The 14,055-nt window shown below is 49.9% G+C and overlaps 1 non-coding gene across 1 annotated transcript; it reads left to right on the plus strand.

Annotated features, from left to right (window-relative positions):
• The first annotated feature begins 13,651 nt into the window (after window positions 1-13,651).
• Window positions 13,652-13,758, plus strand: LOC123463069. The gene has a single exon (XR_006638681.1). It is a non-coding gene; the product is annotated as a U6 spliceosomal RNA (small nuclear RNA).
• The last annotated feature ends 297 nt before the right edge of the window (window positions 13,759-14,055 follow it).

Here is a 14,055-nt window from a genome sequence, read left to right on the forward strand (position 1 = left end):
ACTCCATAGTGAATTCCAGGTCAGCCTGGGCTAGAGTGAAACCTTACCTCGAAAAAAAAAAAAAAGTGGGTAACAATAGCACCTGCTTGAGGGTTCTTGTGAGAATGAGCTCAGAGCACCATAGAGTGACCAGCGCCTGCCCTTAGCCCTTGGTGGGAAGGACAGAGAGCCCAGTGTGTCCCTGCTGTGTGCTGGAACTCTGCTGCAGGGTGACTGTGAGGTGCGCCATGGGTTAAGGTGGGATAACTGGCAGAAGAGAGGCTGGATCTGAACCCAGGACAGAATTGAATGTGTAATGGCTTCCCTCCCCTCCTCCCTGTGGAGTGCTGGGATTAAAGGCATGTGCCACCTCGCCCAGCTACTTGTTTGTTTGTTTGTTTGTTTGTTTTTTTCTTTGAGGAAGGGTCTCACTGTAACCTACGCTGGCCTCGAACTCACAGTGATCCACCCTACCTCAGCCTCCTGAGTGCTGGGATTAAAGGTGTGCGCTACCACGCCCGGCTTCTTTCTTCCTTCTGTTTTCCCTTCGCCCCAAGTTTCCTTCCTTCTTCCCCCTCCCTTCTTCCTTCCCTCCATCTTTACGCATCCCTCGGTCATTCTCTCCCCACCTCCCTTCCTTCTTCCTTTCCTTGGAACTCAGGCCGTCACACGTGCTGGGCCAGTGGCTGAACCCACCTCAGCCCTCTGCAGGTCTGGCTTGGACATGGGTCAGGACCAGCTCCAGGCATCAGAACAGACACCTCCCGGTCAGCCAGAGTCCCCAGTGCCCCTCTCCTATTTGCCTTTGGAACATCACCTCCTCTTCACCTGCCTCAGTGACAGGGCCAGGTCTTCTTACCAGATCTTTTGTTTGTTTGTTTGTTTTTGTTTTTTTTCTGAGGTAGGGTCTCACTCTAGCCCAGGCCGACCTGGAATTCATTATGGAGTCTCAGGGTGGCCTTGAACTCATGGTGATCCTCCTACCTCTGCCTCCTGAGTGCTGGGATTAAAGGCCTGCGCCACCATGCCTGGCGGTTTGGTCTTTTTTAAATAAAGTTTTTTGGGCTGGAGAGATGGCTTAGCGGTTAAGCGCTTGCCTGTGAAGCCTAAGGACCCCGGTTCGAGGCTCGGTTCCCCAGGTCCCACGTTAGACAGATGCACAAGGGGGCGCACGCGTCTGGAGTTCGTTTGCAGAGGCTGGAAGCCCTGGCGCGCCCATTCTCTCTCTCTCCCTCTATCTGTCTTTCTCTCTGTGTCTGTCACTCTCAAATAAATAAATAAATAAATATTTTAAAAAAATAAAGTTTTTTATTGGTTTATTTTTGTTTATTTATTTAAGAAGCACAGACAAAGAGATAAAGAGGCAGATAGATAGAGAATGGGCACACCAACACTGCAAAAAACTCCAGACACATGTGCCACCATGTGCATCTGGCTTATGTGGGACCTGGAGAATCAAACCTGGGTCCTTAGGCTTAACAGGCAAGCGAAGCGCTTGACTGCTAAGCTATCTCTCCAGCCCTTGGTTTGGTCTCTACACCTGGATGAGGAGCGTAGTGTCTCACTCTGGCCCAGGCTGACCTGGAATTAATTATGTAGTCTCAGAGTGACCTTGAACTTGAGGCGATCCTCCTGCCTTTGCCTCCAGAGCACTGGGATTAAAGGCGTGTGTCACCAACCTGGCGAGCCCTGATTTTTTGTTGTTGTTGTTGTTTTATTTATTTTTTGAGAGCGACAGACAGAGAGAGAAAGAGGCAGAGAGAGAGAGAGAGAATGGGCACGCCAGAGCCTCCAGCCACTGCAAATGAAGTCCAGATGCTTGTGCCCTCTTGTGCATCTGGCTAACGTGGGTCCTGGGGAATCGAGCCTCAAACCGGGGTCCTTAGGCTTCACAGGCAAGCACTTAACCACTAAGCCATCTCTCCAGACCCGATTTTTTTTTTTTTAATGTGTGTCTGTGTATGCACACGGCTTACATGGGCAGCTTGGGAACTGAGCCATCTTCCCAGCTCCTGGCTTTTTGTTTGAGACCACAGTTTCACTTTGTAGCCCAGACTGTCCTGCTGAGCTACATGGTCTAGGCTGACCTTGGCTTCTTGGACCTCCAAGCTTTCCTGGCTTCTCTGGGTAGGTGCCTCCTGGGCCTGTATCTCCTCATGGCCCCTGGAGACCCAAGAAGTCCCTTTCTGATGGCTTCTTTCCTGTGAGGTTGGTGCTGGAACTTACTAAACCTGCACTGTAGCATAGACTCACGCATACCCCACTCCCCATTGGCATTTTTTACCCATCTGTGGCCCATGCTGGGCCAGTTCTGAGTTGTGACACCCTTCAAACAGCGTGAGATTGGCAGATCACACTTGTTAGAGTGCCCAACCTCTGCCCAGGGCTAAGGCAGGCACTGACAGCATTTGTAATACATTAAAATGCCCAGTTTCATTCAAATATCCAGTGAACAGCAAGTAACTCAAGTAAAAGTCTTGTTACTGGCTGTGGTCTGTTCAGGTTCTATTATTATTATTATTATTATTATTATTATTATTATTATTATTATTAGGGGGGTTCGAGGTAGGGTCTCACTCTAGCTCAGACTTACCTGGAACTCACTAAGTAGTCTTAGGGTGGCCTTGAACTCACGGCGATCCTCTTACCTCTGCCTCCTGAGTGCTGGGATTAAAGGCATACCTAGCCCCATTCTTTTTTTAATATTTTATTTTTGTTTATTTGAGAGAGTCAGAGGCAGACAGACACAGAGAGAGAGAGAACGGGCACGCCAGGGCCTCCAGCCATGGCAAACAAACTCCAGATGCATGTGCCACCTTGTGCATCTGGCTTGCGTGGGTACTGGGGACTCGAACCGGGATTCTTAGGCTTTGCAGGCAAGCGCCTTACCCAGTAAGCCATCTCTTCAGCCCCTGTCCAGGCTCTGTTATTTGAGGCCTCTTTTGGTCTGTGCTTATCTTCATGCTTAGTTACAAAGAGGTTTATTTGCTTAGACCTCCCTTCCCTGTGGTTGCTTGGGAAGTGTTGCCATGCTCATAAACACAGAGTTGAACCCTCTCCCCACCCCCACATCAGCTGTGTGGCCTTGGACAGGTTACCTCGCCTCTCTGAGTCTCCGGCTCCTCATCTCTACACCTGGAGGAGGAGCGTTGAGTACTATTTACTCTCATCTTTTGAGAAAGGCACAGAGAGGATGCACTGGGGTGGTTTAACCAGTTTTCCACGGATGGGGTCAAAGTTGCCTTCACTTAGCACTGTTTTATTCTATTTTGTCAAGGCAGGGTCTCTCGCTCTAGCCCAGGCTGACCTGGAATTCACCATAGTCTCATAGTGGCCTCGAACTCTGCCTTCTGAGCTGCCGCGTTTTAAACCGGTTTACGACGCTTCTGAAAGGGAAGGGGTCTGGAAGGAGCTGGGCACCCTATTCTAACACTTAGCTTGCTTTAAAAAAAAAAAAAAGAAAAAGAAAAATGAAGGGGGCTTGTCTCCCTGGAAACCACTGCTAGTCTGCAGGACACTGTCTTTGCAGGCGAGTGAGGTGGAGGTGGCCATGGCAGGATGCTCCTCCTGCTGGAAGAGCCTGGCAGCCCGGCTACATGGTGACAAGGTGGCCTTTGGGGGAGGCCTGGAGTCACACCCCTGCCTTGAATGGAATTTTCTGGGGAAGCCACATTGGTGGTGATTTAGCAACCCGAAGGAATGGGCCAGCAGCCAGCCATGAGGGGAGAGCCACATGCCTGCCCACGCCCACAGCACACACTCTCTCCAAAGGCTGCCTGGGCGGCCATGTTGATGTCCTTCCCCTGAGATGAGATGGTGTCCGTCCCACCGAGAGGCCGGGAGCGGGCCACCAGGTGGCACTCTCGGGCACCCGATGCGGGCAGCCGGAGACTATATTTAACTCAGCTCTGCAAACATGGAGGCCGCCAGGAAATGGCTTCAGGCCTGTGAGGCCTCAGAGCAGCCTCTTGCCAAGATGGGGGCCGGGGGAGGGGAAACAACTGCATGGTGGGGTCCCGCTTCCATTTCTGCTCTTGGATGCCCGTGCCCTCAGCTTTGCCCGCTAGCCTGGTTGGTTGCAGCGCGCCTAGGATGGTTGAGGAAGAAGATGGAAGACAAGATTCACATTCTCTAGAAATTTCTCCATCCCGTGCCCCTAGGTTTGTGGTGGTGGCTGCGTGGCAAAATGCAAGTATAGAGTTCCTGAGAACAAGCATAGAATTTTCTGGAAGGCCCCAACCTTGTCAAAGGCTAACCCAGTAACCCAGGTGGGATGCTTCCTTCTGGAGGCCCAAAAGGTAGCCAGCACTGCATACTGTGGTTAGCACAGGCTTCCCCCAGAGGACCAGAACACTGGTCTGGTGGGTCCAGGAATGGTGACAGTGAGGGATCCTGAGAGGGCCCATGGGAGCCCGGGAAGGGATGGCAGCAGTGGCCTGGGCTCTTGGGACACAGGCATGTATGAGTCGGACATCCTCAAGAGGGCCCTGTCTGCTTTTTTTTTTTTTTTTAATTTTTATTAACATTTTCCATGATTATAAAATATATCCCATGGTAATTCCCTCCCTCCCCACCCCCACACTTTCCCATTTGAAATTCCGTTCTCCATCATATTACCTCCCAGTTACAATCATTGTAATTACATATATACAATATCAACCTATTAAGTATCCTCCTCCCTTCCTTTCTCCACCCTTTATGTCTCCTTTTCAACTTACTGGCCTCTGCTACTAAGTATTTTCATTCTCACACAGAAGCCCAGGCATCTGTAGCTAGGATCCACATATGAGAGAGAACATGTGGCGCTTGGCTTTCTGGGCCTGGGTTACCTGACTTAGTATAATACTTTCCAGGTCCATCCATTTTTCTGCAAATTTCATAACTTCATTTTTCTTTACCGCTGAGTAGAACTCCACTGTATAAATGTGCCACATCTTCATTATCCACTCATCTGTTGAGGGACATCTAGGCTGGTTCCATGACACAGAGAGAAAGACAGATAGAGGAAGAGAGAGAGAATGGGCGCGCCAGGGCTTCCAGCCTCTGCAAACGAACGCCAGACGCGTGCGCCCCCTTGTGCATCTGGCTAACGTGGGACCTGGGGAACCGAGCCTCGAACCGGGGTCCTTAGGCTTCACAGGCAAGCGCTTAACCGCTAAGCCATCTCTCCAGCCCCCTATCTGCTTTTTAACCTTGAGAGGCAACTTTTCAGTTGAGAAGTCAATCCATCCAGAAGTCAGTCAGCATGTCTCCTAACCCCAGCATGGGGCCTTCTCCCAAGAAGACCTGCCTTGGGATAAGATCGCACAAGGTGGCCCACGCCTATGTCCACAGGTTTCAAGTCCAGCCCTGCCTGGGAGGGAGATGGAAAGGGTTCACCGTGGTGACTGCATGAGGAATTCTGACCCCTGCAAAAGACAGTTATGAACTAGGACCAGGGAAGTCCTAGCCTGGTCATGGGTGTCTTTGACACAAGACCACCGAGCTTCCTGAGCAGAGAGCGTGCGGCAGGAATTGTGTACACAGGCAGAGAGGCTTCCTGTGCCAGGCCTCGAGACCACAGCAGTCCAGAGGCAGCTTGGAGGGCTTGTGAGTCCGCAGACGTCTCAATACTGAGCCTGTGCCCAGTGACCCATGGGCCAGTCCAGCCATCTGTTTTTAAGAATTTCAGGCCAGAAATCTAGTTTTTAGCTTTACTTTGAAGACTGGAGCACTGGAGACAGGAATTAGCAGCTAAAGTGTTTTTCCAGCAAAGCCAAAGGACCCAGGTTCTATTCCCCACTACCCACAGAAAGCCGGATGCACGAGGTGGCACATGTATCAGAAGTTTGTTTACAATGACTAGAGGTCCTCTCTATCTGCCTCTTTCTCTCTTTCTCTCAAATAAGTAAATAAAAAATATTTTTTTAAAGAAGTAGAGCTGGGCATGGTGATGTACACTTTTAATTCCAGCACTCGGGAGGCAGGTAGGAGGATTGCCATGAGTTTGAGGGCACCCTGAGACTACATAGTGAATTCCAGGTTAGCCTGGGCTAGAGTGAACCCTGTCTTATAAAAACCAAAAGAGAAAAAATAAAGTGAAGATCGGGGGCTGGAGAGACGGCTCAGTGGTTAAAGGCATTTGCTGATCACTGAGGTCACTCCCACTCAGCTGCTCCCTATCCCCTGAAGGTTGAAAGTAGGAACATCAGCCTGACGCAGTTCCCTGATCTCCAGAGGCTGTCCCAGCTCCATGGCCACCTTGTGTATGTTTTGTGCTAAAATACATCATACGGGGTTTTGAACTTTCCAGAAAGCTGCAAGATGAAGCTAGACCCAGGGGCCCCAAACTGCAAGTGAAAGAAAGTATGGCTCCTCAATGACTCAAAAGGCACCACGGTGCTGAGAAGTGACAGAGGAGTGATCAGCACTGAAACATGTCTATGAAACCTTCTATGGCTCAGGGTCTATTGTGGAAGAGGTGGCAGAAAGAATGTAAGAGCCAATGGAAGGATAGAACTCCTTACATCATGCTCCCCCAGACACAAAATGGCCTGGATATCCATGACCTCACCATGCCTGACACTACCTCCACAAGACCATCATAAGAGGAGGAAAAGATCATGACATCAAAATAAAAGAGAGACTGATTGAGATGGGGAGGGGATATGATGGAGAGTGGAGTTTCAAAGGGGAAAGTCGGGGGAGGGAGGGCATTACCATGGATTATTGTCTACAATTATGGAATTTGTCAATTAAAAAAATAAATTTACGGGTGGAGAGATGGCTTAGTGGTTAAGGCACATAACTGTGAAGGGTAAGGACCCAGGTTTGATTCTCCAGATCCCATGTAAGCCAGATGCACAGGGTAGCACATGCATCTGGAGTTCGTTTGCAGTGGCTAGAGGCCCTGGCACGCCCATTCTCACTCACTGTCTCTGTCTCTCTCTCTCCCTCTCTCTAATAAATAAAAATAAACATGGAGAATGGGGTTTCAAAGGATAAAGTTGGGGGAGGGAGGACATTACCATGGGATATTGTTTACAATCATAGAAGTTGTTAATAAAAAAGTAATAAATAAAAAAAGTTTTAAATAATAAATGTAACAAAAAAGGAAAGTATGCCTCCTCCAAGCCACGTGACCATTCCAGCATGTCTGCGACAATGTGCCCAGCCTGCTCCCCAGGCACTTGCGGCACTTCCTGTCCCCTGAACCTGCAGCCCCATACCTACATCTACGTGTTGCCATTGGCCCCAGCCATCGAGGCCTGGCTTCCCGGTGTGTCTGTAACCAGGTGTCACTAGACCCTAAGCCTTGTCAGCCCTTGTACATCACCTCCTCTCCTCCTTAGCGCTGCCTTAAAGCCCCAGCCAAGGGCCAGTGGGAACACACAGGGACAGGTGATGTTATATGGTAGCCCAAGCTCCTTGACTTTTCAGAGCACCAAGATCTATTTGAGAAATCCAGTGAAGTCATGGCGCATATAGTGTGGCGCAAGCAAAGTTAAGTTACTCTCTTTTTGTGTGTGTGTTATTGTTTTGAGGTAGGGTCTCGCTCTAGCCCAGGCTGACCTGGAACTGACTATGCAGTCTCAGGGTGGTCTTGAACTCATGATAATCCTCCTACCTATAGCTGGGATTAAAGGTGTGCACCACCACCATGCCCGGCCAAAGTCACTCTGTCTGCTTGGCCCAGGCTGGTCCAGCTTCCTGTTTGAAATGTTCGGTTTCTCCACTGGCCCCTCCTTGATCCCTGTCTGTGGCTGAAATTTACTGCTCAGCGCTGGGATCTGCTTTGACCTCCGACATGAACCTGCCGTCTGGCACAGGTGACTCTTCCCACACAGCGGCTTGGGCATATCACGTGACCTCGGAGCATTCTGTTTTCTAACAAGCTGGTAGTGTCTGGTCATCAGAGTGTGGCTGTTCACTCTGTGTCTGCAGCAAGGAGCAGAGGGAACGGCTCCTGCCCAGGTGGGCGTGCTCCAGGTGGGCCCTTCTCTTCCAGGTCTGGGACCCAGGCTGGCCTGCTGTGGCTGGCACTCAGCTCTACTTTGGCCTGAGCTTCCTCCCCGCGCGGCATCTGAGTCCCCAGACAGGAAATGGAAACTGCACAGCATGGAAATAGACCCCATCGCTTCCATCTTATTTTATGGAGATCAAAATAATCATGTAGAGCCGGGCGTGGTGATGCACGCCTTTAAGCCCAGCACTCCGGAGGCAGAGGTAGGAGGATCGCTATGAGTTCGAGGCCACCCTGAGACTACAGAGTGAATTTACAGGACTCTACCTTGAAAAAACAAACAACAACAACAAAAAGGCAAGCAAGAAAGAAAAATCCCGAATTCCCAGCCTAGTAGTAAGTAGTTAGTTCAAGGACCAGCTGAGCAGTAGAGTGCCTGCCTGGTTTGTACTGGCCTCCATCCCCAGTGCCACAGATCAGAAGACTGAGGAGCCGTGAATGCATCACTCGGTACATTTTGCTGTATTTGGCATTAAGTGGGTTCTGCGGAATCGAACCTGAGCCTTCAGGCATTGCAAGCAAGTATCTTAACTGCTGAGCCATCTCTCCAGCCCAAGTTCACAAGGTTTTTTTCTTTCTTTCTTTCTTTCCTTTTTTAATTGTGACGGAGTGCTAGGAGCTCAAGAAAGTCCTTGAGCCCCAAGCCCTAGGTTCGTGTCTAATTTTTTTTTTGTTTATTTATTTATTTAAGAGCGACAGAGAAAGAGGCAGATAGAGACAGACAGAGAATGGGCGGGCCAGGGCTTCCAGCCACCACAAACGAACTCCAGACGCGTGCGCCCCCTTGTGCATCTGGCTAACGTGGGTCCTGGGGAATCGAGCCTTGAACCGGGGTCCTTAGGCTTCACAGGCAAGCGCTTAACCGCTAAGCCATCTCTCCAGCCCTCGTGTCTAATTTTAGTCAAAGAACTGAATAAGGTAGGACTGAGAAGGATAATTATTATATTTATTTAGGGAAGTACAGACCCAAGTTAAGACACCACATGGCTTGAAAGCCCACCTGGAGGACCTAGAAACACTGGAAAGGACAGAAGAGAACAAGAGCTCCTGCCAGGTGGAAAGCCAGAAAGGGTAAAAAGCCCATGTGAAAAGTAAGGGCTTCAGGGTGGGGGGAGCCCAGGAGAAACTCAACAGAAGCCAGGGGTTCAGGAGAGGTCAGGTAGCCCAGAGAGCTTGCCCTCCTTTGACAGACATAGCCTCACAGTGGTGGGTCTTGTGGCTCAGGTGAGCCAGCTGATTGGTCTGAGCTAGAAGCTGGCTCAGGAAGAGACCAGCCATGACGCCAGGGTCTGGGGTTTAAGTCTGACCAATCACAATGTCAGGATTCTAAAAAAAGAAAAAAGAGCCTGGCATGGGGGCACATGCTTTTAATCTTAGCATTCCAGAGGCAGAGGTGGGAGGATCGATCACCATGAGTTCAAGGCCATCCTGAGACTATATAGTGAATTCCAGGTCAGCCTGGGCTACAGTGAGACTTTACCTCGAAAAAAAGGAAAGAAAAGAAAAAAGACCTAGCTTCCAGGGAGGGGCTCAGGTATGGAAAAACAGGTCTAGAGAACTAGTCAAGTGATAAGAAGTCAGATCATCCTTTGATCTCTAGCAAGTACAGACCTTCCTGCTTTTTTATTACTTTCAGGGGCCACCCTTACTGCCTGACTCCTTTTTATTATTATTATTATTATTTTGTTTTTATTATTTATTTATTTGAGAGTGACAGACAGAGAAAGGGCGGGGAGAGAAAGAGAGAGAATGGGTGCGCCAGGGCTTCCAGCCACTGCAAACGAACTCCAGACGTGTGTGCCCCCTTGTGCATCTGGCTTATGTGGATTCTGGGGGATCGAATCCTGAGTCCTTAGGCTAACAGGCAAGTGCCTTAACCACTAAACCATCTCCCCAGCCCTACAAGTTTTGTTAGATAATACAATTTACCAGAAGGAAGACAGAGTTCATGTCCTATAGGGAGTATGAGCAGGGTTCACAGAAATGGGAAAGCCCCATATTTAAGAGAAGGAAAAGTGAGAGAGCTCCTGCCCAGGAGACAGCGGGCATCAGGGGAGTAAAGCCCACCTAGAAACCCAGATTGGGGTCCTTTGTAAATTCTGAAAGTCTGAGCTAACCACTTGCAGTGGCAGGTTCAGATTTAATCCTTCCAGAAATCTTAATGCTCGGAAAAGAAAATTCCCTCCTAGAGAAGGACTCGTTCTGAGTTTATGGAAAAGCAGAGCTAGGGAATGTCTTTAGGCTGCAAGAGATAAGGAGTTCGTCTCTGACCTCTAGCTAAGTGGAGACTGCAAGGTCAGGTTCAAAGTCATTCCTCACTTTTACTTTGAGGGGACCCTGTTGCCCCTAAACTGCTGTAGTTGGTTTCATGCCCCCATTGACTAGGTCTATGCTGTTCCTTACTGTCCCTTGGAGGACACTTGAAAAAGGTTTGGGGAGGTCTCTTAGGCCCCAGGGATGCCTCTCCTGCTCCGCATAGACGCAGCGAGCCTGCTTCAGGCCTCACATACTAGGTGCCAGGTCCTGCAGCTGGGGGAGGAGCCACGGCAGGGAAGGACTCGGCTGGACCCCAGGCCCCTTGGTTCCTCCAGTTCTGCAGGAAATGCCCAGAGGGCTTTGACATCTCCTCTCCATCCACATCTTTCCTTCTCTCAGACCAAGCCCCAGATTCTCACACCCGCCCCCAGCTGGGTCTTTAGAAACTGTCAGAGGGCTGGAGAGACAGCTTGAAGGTTAAGGCATTTGCCTGTGAAGCTGAAGGACCTGTTTGATTCCCCAGGACCCACGTGAGCCAGATACACAAGGGGCACCTGTGTCTGGAGTTCGTTTGCAGTGGCTGGAGGCCCTGGTGCCCCCATTCTCTCTGTCTGTCTCCCTCTTCTCTCTGCTTGCAAATAAAAATAAATAAATAAACAATAAAATAAAATAAAAAGGAAGTCGGACGTGGTGGCGCATGCCTTTAATCCCAGCACTCAGGAGGCAGAGGTAGGAGGTTCGCTGTGAGTTCAAGGCCACCCTGAGACTACAGAGTGAATTCCAGGTCAGCCTGGACCAGAGTGAGACCCTACCTCGAAAAAAAAAAAAAAAAATGAAGGGGAAAATCTGCCCTAAGGGGAAAAGTAAAGAATCCTGAGGCCTTTTCACTGTTTCTGAAACCAGGAGTAGAGTCACAGTGGCCCAGGAACTGGAGTTTGGGTAGTGAGTGACAAGGAGCTGTGGGCGGTGGCACCCCTGGGGATGCCCTGTGGGTACTTAGCCTGGCAAAGTCCAGTCTGCTGAGAAGCTTCAAGTCCAAGTTAGAGCATCTGAATATCTATGCCTCTCTCTCTCTCTCTCTCTCTCTTTTTTTTTTTTCAAGGTGGGGTCTTGCTAGCCAAGGCTGACCTAGAATTCACCATGTACTCTCTGGCTGGCCTTGGACTCATGGCAATCCTCCTACCCGGCTTACTATTTTAATTTTAATTTTGAGATAGAGTCTGACTAGACTGCTTAGGCTGGCCTTGAACTTTCACTTCTTAGCCTCCCAGGTGGCTCCGCTGACACGCCTGTGCACTATGCCACACTTTCTTACACTTTTTTTTTTTTTTTTTTTTTCCTGAGGTAGGGTCTCCCTCTAGCCCAGGGTGACCTGGAATTCACTATGTCGTCTCAGGGTGGCTTCAAACTCACAGCGATCCTCCTACCTAGGCCTCAGTGCTGGGATTAAAGGCGTGTGCCCCATCACGCCCGGCTCCTCGTTCCCGTAGGCGCTATGCAGGTTGCTGTTACACTGTATTGTTTAGAGAATTGTGACGACAGGGAAAAAAATGTATTCTTGGTCATTAAGGCAGAGTTGTTGTTTGGTCCCCCCTCCCCCGCCAGTTTTGTTTATTGTTCTGAAACGGAATTCATGTAGCTCGAGCTGGCTATTATGTAGCTGAGGGTGGCCTTGAGCTCCTGATTCTGTATGTCCACCTCCTACTACTGGGGTGACCTGTTTGCAGCGCTACACCTGGCTGTTACTTATTTAAGAAAGAGAGAGAGAAAGTCATGCCAGGGCCTCCAGCCAATGCAAATGAACTCTAGACACCTAGACTCTACTAGGCACCTGTGCCACCTCCTTGAGCATCTGGTTCATGTGGGTACTGGGTCTTTGGGGTTCGTGGGCAAGTGCCTCAACCACTAAGCCATCTTTCCAGCAACCTGCCTTTTTTTTTCAGCTTTTCTTTGGAGGTAAGGTCTCACTCTAGCCCAGGCTGACCTGGAATTCACTCTGTCATCTCAGGGCGGCCTCGAACTCACAGCGATCCTCCTGTCTTCCGGAGTGCTGGGATTAAAGGCGTGCGCCGCCATGCCTGGCCCACAGGTGCTTTTGACTGACGGGTGGCTGACAGTGTGCCAGGGCGCAGAGGGCCTGTGACGCTGGAATGTGTGTTCTGTGCCTGGGCTTTCAGTTCCTAATCCACCACGACCTTATTTTCCTGTTCAGATTGCTCTGGCTCTGGCCATCTTTTTTTTTTTTAAATTTTTATTAACATTTTTCATGATTATAAAATATATCCCATGGTAATTCCCTCCCTCCCCACCCCCACACTTTCCCGTTTGAAATTCCATTCTCCATCATATTACCTCCCCATTACAATCATTGTAATTACATATATACAATATCAACCTATTAAGTATCCTCCTCCCTTCCTTTCTCCACCCTTTATGTCTCCTTTTCAACTTACTGTCTGGCCATCTTTTTGTAGGTAGGGTCTCACTCTAGCCCAGGCTGACCTGGAATTCACTATGGAGTCTCAGGGTGGCTTCGAACTGACAGCGATCGTCCTACCTCTGCCTCCCGAGTGCGGGGATTAACGGCGTGTGCCACCATGCCCAGCCCTCGGCCATCTTTGTGTTGTTTGTTTATTTTTTCAGAGTTGAGGGCAGAACTCTGGGCCTCTCCCAAGCCACGTTGGCATCCAGCAGCTGTGTCATACCCGGCCCCTCCTTGACCCGCTCCCAGCCTTCTTTGCCCTTGTAACACTTCCTTCCCTTCAACAAGATGCCGCAGCCGACTCTGACGTTCCCTGGTCCCAGCCCTGGACCTAGCCATTGTTCTGCCCCTCCTGAGTCTGAAAATTGGGAATAAATTAGCATTTCAGATCCTCTGTAGGCCAAAAGGAGGTGCATCAGTGCCCAAATGGAGCTCCGGATGGTCCTGTTTGATCGTTACCGCGTTGGTGTGTATGAAGCACCTGTCTGTCCCATTCTACCGATGAGGCCGCTGTGGCATGGGAAAACTGGGGCTGGCCTTGGGGTTCTATTGAAGAAGGGGGTCAGGTGCAGTGGGAAGACAGCCTGACAGCAGGTGCCACCCTCTTAGGTCTGGCCCCTAGGACCAAGGCTGGAGGAGGCAGGGCTTGGAGCCAGGTGAGTGAGACTGAGGCTATAACCAGAGGAGGGGTGGGGAGAAGACAGACTTGAGGAGCGTGTGGTTCAGACACAGGACCATGGGCTGAGCATGCCAGAGCTGGCCACGTGAGCCTTTAAAATCAGCCTGGAGTGCTGGCCTGTGCCTTTGGTCCCAGCACTCAGGAGGCAGACGTAGGAGGATCCCGCCGTGAGTTCAAGGCCACCCTGAGAATACAAACCGAATTCCAGGACAGCCTGGACTAGAAGAAAACCCTACCTTGAAATACAAGACAAGTGCTTGCTTTGGCAGCACATATACTAAAATTGGAATGATACAGAGAAGATTAGCATGGCCCCTGCCCAAGGGTGACATGCAACTTCATGAAGCGTTCCATATTTTTAGACCCTTTAAAAGTAAAAATAATAATAATAATAAAATAAAATAAAATTGAGGGGTGGGTTGGAGAGATGGCTTAGCAGTTAAGGCGCTTACCTGCAAAGCCTAAGGACCCAGGTTTGACTCCCCAGTACACATGTGAGCCAGATGCACAAGGTGGCACATGCATCTAGCATTTGTTTGCAGTGGCTAGAGGCTCTGGTGTGTCCATTCTGTGCTTCTATCTGCCTCTTTCTCTCTCCCTCTCTCTCAAATAAATCAATAAAATATTTTTAAAAATTGATCGAGGGGGGTGGGTGGA

Source organism: Jaculus jaculus, chromosome 8 (genome assembly GCF_020740685.1).
Source record: "Jaculus jaculus isolate mJacJac1 chromosome 8, mJacJac1.mat.Y.cur, whole genome shotgun sequence".
Classification (NCBI taxonomy): Eukaryota; Metazoa; Chordata; class Mammalia; order Rodentia; family Dipodidae; genus Jaculus; species Jaculus jaculus.